Here is an 8,668-nt window from a genome sequence, read left to right on the forward strand (position 1 = left end):
AGAGGTGGGGAATCAGAGGCGGGGAATCAGATATTGGGAATCAGAGGTGGGGAATCAGAGGCGGGGAAACAGAGGCGGGGAATCAGATATGGGGAATCAGAGGTGGGGAATCAGAGGTTGTGAATCAGAGATGGGGAATCAGAGGCGGGGAATCAGAGGCCGGTAATCAGATGTGGGGAATCAGAGGCGGGGAATCAGACATGGGAAATTAGAGGCAGGGAATCAGAGTTGGGGATTCAGAGAATCAGATATGGGGAAACAGAGGCGGGGAATCAGAGGCGGGCAAATAGAGGCGGGGATCAGATATGGGGAAACAGAGGCGGGGAATCAGAGGCGGGGAAACAGAGACGGGGAATCAGATATGGGGAATCAGAGGTGGGGAATCAGAGGTTGGGAATCAGAGATGCGGAATTGGAGGCGGGGAATGGGATATGGGGAATCAGAGGCGGGGAATCAGAGGCGGGGAAACAGAGGCGGGGAATCAGATATGGGGAATCAGAGGTGTGGAATCAGAGGTTGGGAATCAGAGGTTGGGAATCAGAGGCAGGGAATCAGAGGCTTGGAATCAGTTGCAGGGAATCAGATGCGGGGAATCAGAGGCGGGGAATCAGAGCTGGGGAATCAGAGGTGAGGAATCAGATATTGGGAATCAGAGGTGGGGAATCAGAGGCGGGGAAACAGAGGCGGGGAATCAGATATGGGGAATCAGAGGTGGGGAATCAGAGGTTGTGAATCAGAGATGGGGAATCAGAGGCGGGGAATCAGAGGCCGGTAATCAGACGCGGGGAATCAGAGGCGGGGAATCAGACATGGGAAATTAGAGACAGGGAATCAGAGTTGGGGATTCAGAGGCGGGGAATCAGATATGGGGAAACAGAGGCGGGGAATCAGAGGCGGGCAAATAGAGGCGGGGATCAGATACGGGGAAACAGAGGGGGGAATCAGAGGCGGGGAAACAGAGGCGGGGAATCAGATATGGGGAATCAGAGGTGGGGAATCAGACGCAGGGAATCATTATGGGAAATCAGAGGTGGGGAATCAGAGGTTGGGAATCAGAGGAAGGGAATCAGAGGCGAGGAATCAGAGCTGGGGAATCAGAGGCGGGGAATCAGAATTGGGGAATCAGAGATGGGGAATCAGAGATGGGGAATCAGAGGCGGGGAATCAGACGCGGGGAATCAGCGGTGGTGAATCAGAGATGTGGAATCAGAGGCGGGGAATCAGAGGCAGGGAATCAGACGCGGGGAATCGGAGGCGGGGAATCATAGCTGGCGAATCAGAGGCGGGGAATCAGATATTGGGAATCAGAGGTGGGGAATCAGAGGCGGGGAAACAGAGGCGGGGAATCAGATATGGGGAATCAGAGGTGGGGAATCAGAGGTTGTGAATCAGAGATGGGGAATCAGAGGCGGGGAATCAGAGGCCGGTAATCAGACGTGGGGAGTCAGAGGCGGGGAATCAGACATGGGAAATTAGAGGCAGGGAATCAGAGTTGGGGATTCAGAGGCGGGGAATCAGATATGGGGAAACAGAGGCGGGGAATCAGAGGCGGGCAAATAGAGGCGGGGATCAGATATGGGGAAACAGAGGCGGGGAATCAGAGGCGGGGAAGCAGAGGCGGGGAATCAGATATGGGGAATCAGAGGTGGGGAATCAGAGGTTGGGAATCAGAGATGCGGAATTGGAGGCGGGGAATGGGATATGGGGAATCAGAGGCGGGGAATCAGAGGCGGGGAAACAGAGGCGGGGAATCAGATATGGGGAATCAGAGGTGTGGAATCAGAGGTTGGGAATCAGAGGTTGGGAATCAGAGGCAGGGAATCAGAGGCTTGGAATCAGTTGCAGGGAATCAGATGCGGGGAATCAGAGGCGGGGAATCAGAGCTGGGGAATCAGAGGTGGGGAATCAGAGTTGGGGAATCAGAGGCGGGGACTTAGATATTGGGAAACAGAGGCGGGGAATCAAAGGTGGGGAAACAGAGGCGGGGAATCAGATATGGGGAATCAGAGGTGGGGAATCAGAGGCAGGGAATCAGATGTGCGGGATCAGAGATGGGGAATCAGAGGCAGGGAATCAGAATCAGACGCAGGGAATCAGAGGCCGGGAATCAGAGGCCGGAATCAGATGCCGGGAATAAGAGGCCGGGAATCAGAGGTGGGGAATCAGAGTCCGGGAATCAGAGATGGGGATTTAGAGGCGGGGAATGAGATATGGGGAATGAGATATGGGGAATCAGAGGCGGGGAAACAGAGGCGGGGAATCAGATATGGGGAATCAGAGGTTGCGAATCAAAGGCGGTGAATCAGAGATGGGGAATCAGAGGCCGGGAATCAGAGGCAGGGAATCAAACACGGGGAATCAGATGCGGGGAATCAGAGCTGGGGAATCAGAGGCGGGGAATCAGAGTTGGGGAATCAGAGGCGGGGAATCAGACGCAGTGAATCAATATGGGAAATCAGAGGTGGGGAATCAGACGCAGGGAATCAATATGGGAAATCAGAGTTGGGGAATCAGAGGTTGGGAATCAGAGGAAGGGAATCAGAGGCGAGGAATCAGAGCTGGGGAATCAGAGGCGGGGAATCAGAATTGGGGAATCAGAGATGGGGAATCAGAGATGGGGAATCAGAGGCGGGGAATCAGACGCGTGGAATCAGAGGTGGTGAATCAGAGATGTGGAATCAGAGGCGGGGAATCAGAGGCAGGGAATCAGACGCGGGGAATCAGAGGCGGGGAATCATAGCTGGCGAATCAGAGGCGGGGAATGAGATATGGGGAATCAGAGGCGGGGAATCAGAGGCGGGGAAACAGTGGCGAGGAATCAGATATGGGGAATCAGAGGTGGCGAATCAAAGGCGGTGAATCAGAGATGGGGAATCAGAGGCGGGGAATCAGAGGCAGGGGATCAAACATGGGGAATCAGAGGCGGGGAATCAGAGCTGTGGAATCAGAGGCGGGGAATCAGAGTTGGGGAATCAGAGGCGGGGAATCAGAGCTGGGGAATCAGAGGTGGGGAATCAGAGTCGGGGAATCAGAGGCAGGGAGTCGGATGTGCGGAATCAGAGATGGGGAATCAGCGGTGGGGAATCAGAGGCGGTGAATCTGAGATGGGGAATCAGAGGCGGGGAATCAGAGGCAGGTTATCAGACACGGGGATTCAGAGGCTGGGAATCAGACGGGGGGAATCAAAGGCGGGGAATGAAGCTGGGGAATCAGAGGCAGGGAATCAGAGTTGGGGATTCAGAGGCGGGGAATCAGATATGGGGAAACAGAGGCGGGGAATCAGAGGCGGGCAAACAGAGGCGGGGAATTAGATATGGGGAATCAGTGGTGGGGAATCAGAGGTGGTTTATCAGAGATGGGGAATCACAGGCGGGGAATCAGAGGCAGGGAATAGAACGCGGGGAATCAGAGGCAGGGAATCAGAGCTGGGGAATCAGAGGCGGGGAATCATAGTTGGGAATCAGAGGCGGGGAATCAGATATGGGGAAACAGAGGCGGGGAATCAGGGGCGGGGAAACAGAGGCGGGGAATCAGATATGGGGAATCAAATGCGGGGAATCAGAGGCGGGGAATCAGATATGGGGAATCAGAGGTGGGGAATCAGAGGCAGGTAATCAGATGTGCGGAATCAGAGATGGGGAATCAGAGGCAGGGAATCAGAATCAGAAGCGGGGAGTCAGAGGCCGGGAATCAGAGGCCTGGAATCAGATGCTGGGAAAAAGAGGCCGGGAATCAGAGGTGGGGAATCAGAGTCCGGGAATCAGAGATGGGGATTCAGAGGCGGGGAATGAGATATGGAGAATTAGAGGCGGGGAATCAGAGGCGGGGAAACAGAGGCGGGGAATCAGATTTGGGGAATCAGAGGTGGCGAATCAAAGGCGGTGAATCAGAGATGGGGAATCAGAGGCCGGGAATCAGAGGCAGGGAATCAAACACGGGGAATCAGAGGCGGGGAATCAGAGCTGGGGAATCAGAGGCGGGGAATCAGAGTTGGGGAATCAGAGGCGGGGAATCAGACGCAGGGAATCAATATGGGAAATCAGAGGTGGGGAATCAGAGGTTGGGAATCAGAGGAAGGGAATCAGAGGCGAGGAATCAGAGCTGGGGAATCAGAGGCGGGGAATCAGAATTGGGGAATCAGAGATGGGGAATCAGAGATGGGGAATCAGAGGCGGGGAATCAGACGCGGGGAATCAGCGGTGGTGAATCAGAGATGTGGAATCAGAGGCGGGGAATCAGAGGCAGGGAATCAGACGCGGGGAATCAGAGTCGGGGAATCATAGCTGGCGAATCAGAGGCGGGGAATCAGAGGTGGGGAATCAGAGGCGGGGAATCAGATATTGGGAATCAGAGGTGGGGAATCAGAGGCGGGGAAACAGAGGCGGGGAATCAGATATGGGGAATCAGAGGTGGGGAATCAGAGGTTGTGAATCAGAGATGGGGAATCAGAGGCGGGGAATCAGAGGCCGGTAATCAGACGCGGGGAATCAGAGGCGGGGAATCAGACATGGGAAATTAGAGACAGGGAATCAGAGTTGGGGATTCAGAGGCGGGGAATCAGATATGGTGAAACAGAGGCGGGGAATCAGAGGCGGGCAAATAGAGGCGGGGATCAGATACGGGGAAACAGAGGCGGGGAATCAGAGGCGGGGAAACAGAGGTGGGGAATCAGATATGGGGAATCAGAGGTTGGGAATCAGACGCAGGGAATCATTATGGGAAATCAGAGGTGGGGAATCAGAGGTTGGGAATCAGAGGAAGGGAATCAGAGGCGAGGAATCAGAGCTGGGGAATCAGAGGCGGGGAATCAGAATTGGGGAATCAGAGATGGGGAATCAGAGATGGGGAATCAGAGGCGGGGAATCAGACGCGGGGAATCAGCGGTGGTGAATCAGAGATGTGGAATCAGAGGCGGGGAATCAGAGGCAGGGAATCAGACGTGGGGAATCAGAGGCGGGGAATCATAGCTGGCGAATCAGAGGCGGGGAATCAGAGGTGGGGAATCAGAGGCGGGGAATCAGATATTGGGAATCAGAGGTGGGGAATTAGAGGCGGGGAAACAGAGGCGGGGAATCAGATATGGGGAATCAGAGGTGGGGAATCAGAGGTTGTGAATCAGAGATGGGGAATCAGAGGCGGGGAATCAGAGGCGGGGAATCAGATATGGGGAAACAGAGGCGGGGAATCAGAGGCGGGCAAATAGAGGCGGAGATCAGATATGTGGAAACAGAGGCGGGGATTCAGAGGCGGGGAAACAGAGGCGGGGAATCAGATATGGGGAATCAGAGGTGGGGAATCAGAGGTTGGGAATCAGAGATGCGGAATTGGAGGCGGGGAATGGGATATGGGGAATCAGAGGCGGGGAATCAGAGGCGGGGAAACAGAGGCGGGGAATCAGAGATGGGGAATCAGAGGCGGGGAATCAGAGGCCGGTAATCAGACGTGGGGAATCAGAGGCGGGGAATCAGACATGGGAAATTAGAGGCAGGGAATCAGAGTTGGGGATTGAGAGGCGGGGAATCAGATATGGGGAAACAGAGGCGGGGAATCAGAGGCGGGCAAATAGAGGCGGGGATCAGATATGGGGAAACAGAGGCGGGGAATCAGAGGCGGGGAAACAGAGGCGGGGAATCAGATATGGGGAATCAGAGGTGGGGAATCAGAGGTTGGGAATCAGAGATGCGGAATTGGAGGCGGGGAATGGGATATGGGGAATCAGAGGCGGGGAATCAGAGGCGGGGAAACAGAGGCGGGGAATCAGATATGGGGAATCAGAGGTGTGGAATCAGAGGTTGGGAATCAGAGGTTGGGAATCAGAGGCAGGGAATCAGAGGCTTGGAATCAGTTGCAGGGAATCAGATGCGGGGAATCAGAGGCGGGGAATCAGAGCTGGGGAATCAGAGGTGAGGAATCAGATATTGGGAATCAGAGGTGGGGAATCAGAGGCGGGGAAACAGAGGCGGGGAATCAGATATGGGGAATCAGAAGTGGGGAATCAGAGGTTGTGAATCAGAGATGGGGAATCAGAGGCGGGGAATCAGAGGCCGGTAATCAGACGCGGGGAATCAGAGGCGGGGAATCAGACATGGGAAATTAGAGACAGGGAATCAGAGTTGGGGATTCAGAGGCGGGGAATCAGATATGGGGAAACAGAGGCCGGGAATCAGAGGCGGGCAAATAGAGGCGGGGATCAGATACGGGGAAACAGAGGGGGGAATCAGAGGCGGGGAAACAGAGGCGGGGAATCAGATATGGGGAATCAGAGGTGGGGAATCAGACGCAGGGAATCATTATGGGAAATCAGAGGTGGGGAATCAGAGGTTGGGAATCAGAGGAAGGGAATCAGAGGCGAGGAATCAGAGCTGGGGAATCAGAGGCGGGGAATCAGAATTGGGGAATCAGAGATGGGGAATCAGAGATGGGGAATCAGAGGCGGGGAATCAGACGCGGGGAATCAGCGGTGGTGAATCAGAGATGTGGAATCAGAGGCGGGGAATCAGAGGCAGGGAATCAGACGCGGGGAATCAGAGGCGGGGAATCATAGCTGGCGAATCAGAGGCGGGGAATCAGAGGTGGGGAATCAGAGGCGGGGAATCAGATATTGGGAATCAGAGGTGGGGAATCAGAGGCGGGGAAACAGAGGCGGGGAATCAGATATGGGGAATCAGAGGTGGGGAATCAGAGGTTGTGAATCAGAGATGGGGAATCAGAGGCGGGGAATCAGAGGCCGGTAATCAGACGTGGGGAATCAGAGGCGGGGAATCAGACATGGGAAATTAGAGGCAGGGAATCAGAGTTGGGGATTCAGAGGCGGGGAATCAGATATGGGGAATCAGAGGTGGGGAATCAGAGGTTGTGAATCAGAGATGGGGAATCAGAGGCGGGGAATCAGAGGCCGGTAATCAGACGCGGGGAATCAGAGGCGGGGAATCAGACATGGGAAATTAGAGACAGGGAATCAGAGTTGGGGATTCAGAGGCGGGGAATCAGATATGGGGAAACAGAGGCGGGGAATCAGAGGCGGGCAAATAGAGGCGGGGATCAGATACGGGGAAACAGAGGGGGGAATCAGAGGCGGGGAAACAGAGGCGGGGAATCAGATATGGGGAATCAGAGGTGGGGAATCAGACGCAGGGAATCATTATGGGAAATCAGAGGTGGGGAATCAGAGGTTGGGAATCAGAGGAAGGGAATCAGAGGCGAGGAATCAGAGCTGGGGAATCAGAGGCGGGGAATCAGAATTGGGGAATCAGAGATGGGAAATCAGAGATGGGGAATCAGAGGCGGGGAATCAGACGCGGGGAATCAGCGGTGGTGAATCAGAGATGTGGAATCAGAGGCGGGGAATCAGAGGCAGGGAATCAGACGCGGGGAATCAGAGGCGGGGAATCATAGCTGGCGAATCAGAGGTGGGGAATCAGAGGTGGGGAATCAGAGGCGGGGAATCAGATATTGGGAATCAGAGGTGGGGAATCAGAGGCGGGGAAACAGAGGCGGGGAATCAGATATGGGGAATCAGAGGCGAGGAATCAGAGCTGGGGAATCAGAGGCGGGGAATCAGAGTTGGGGAATCAGAGGCGGGGAATCAGACGCAGGGAATCAATATGGGAAATCAGAGGTGGGGAATCAGAGGTTGGGAATCAGAGGAAGGGAATCAGAGGCGAGGAATCAGAGCTGGGGAATCAGAGGCGGGGAATCAGAATTGGGGAATCAGAGATGGGGAATCAGAGATGGGGAATCAGAGGCGGGGAATCAGACGCGGGGAATCAGCGGTGGTGAATCAGAGATGTGGAATCAGAGGCGGGGAATCAGAGGCAGGGAATCAGACGCGGGGAATCAGAGTCGGGGAATCATAGCTGGCGAATCAGAGGCGGGGAATCAGAGGTGGGGAATCAGAGGCGGGGAATCAGATATTGGGAATCAGAGGTGGGGAATCAGAGGCGGGGAAACAGAGGCGGGGAATCAGATATGGGGAATCAGAGGTGGGGAATCAGAGGTTGTGAATCAGAGATGGGGAATCAGAGGCGGGGAATCAGAGGCCGGTAATCAGACGCGGGGAATCAGAGGCGGGGAATCAGACATGGGAAATTAGAGACAGGGAATCAGAGTTGGGGATTCAGAGGCGGGGAATCAGATATGGTGAAACAGAGGCGGGGAATCAGAGGCGGGCAAATAGAGGCGGGGATCAGATACGGGGAAACAGAGGCGGGGAATCAGAGGCGGGGAAACAGAGGTGGGGAATCAGATATGGGGAATCAGAGGTGGGGAATCAGACGCAGGGAATCATTATGGGAAATCAGAGGTGGGGAATCAGAGGTTGGGAATCAGAGGAAGGGAATCAGAGGCGAGGAATCAGAGCTGGGGAATCAGAGGCGGGGAATCAGAATTGGGGAATCAGAGATGGGGAATCAGAGATGGGGAATCAGAGGCGGGGAATCAGACGCGGGGAATCAGCGGTGGTGAATCAGAGATGTGGAATCAGAGGCGGGGAATCAGAGGCAGGGAATCAGACGTGGGGAATCAGAGGCGGGGAATCATAGCTGGCGAATCAGAGGCGGGGAATCAGAGGTGGGGAATCAGAGGCGGGGAATCAGATATTGGGAATCAGAGGTGGGGAATTAGAGGCGGGGAAACAGAGGCGGGGAATCAGATATGGGGAATCAGAGGT

This window comes from Narcine bancroftii, unplaced genomic scaffold (genome assembly GCF_036971445.1).
Source record: "Narcine bancroftii isolate sNarBan1 unplaced genomic scaffold, sNarBan1.hap1 Scaffold_158, whole genome shotgun sequence".
NCBI classification, from domain to species: Eukaryota; Metazoa; Chordata; class Chondrichthyes; order Torpediniformes; family Narcinidae; genus Narcine; species Narcine bancroftii.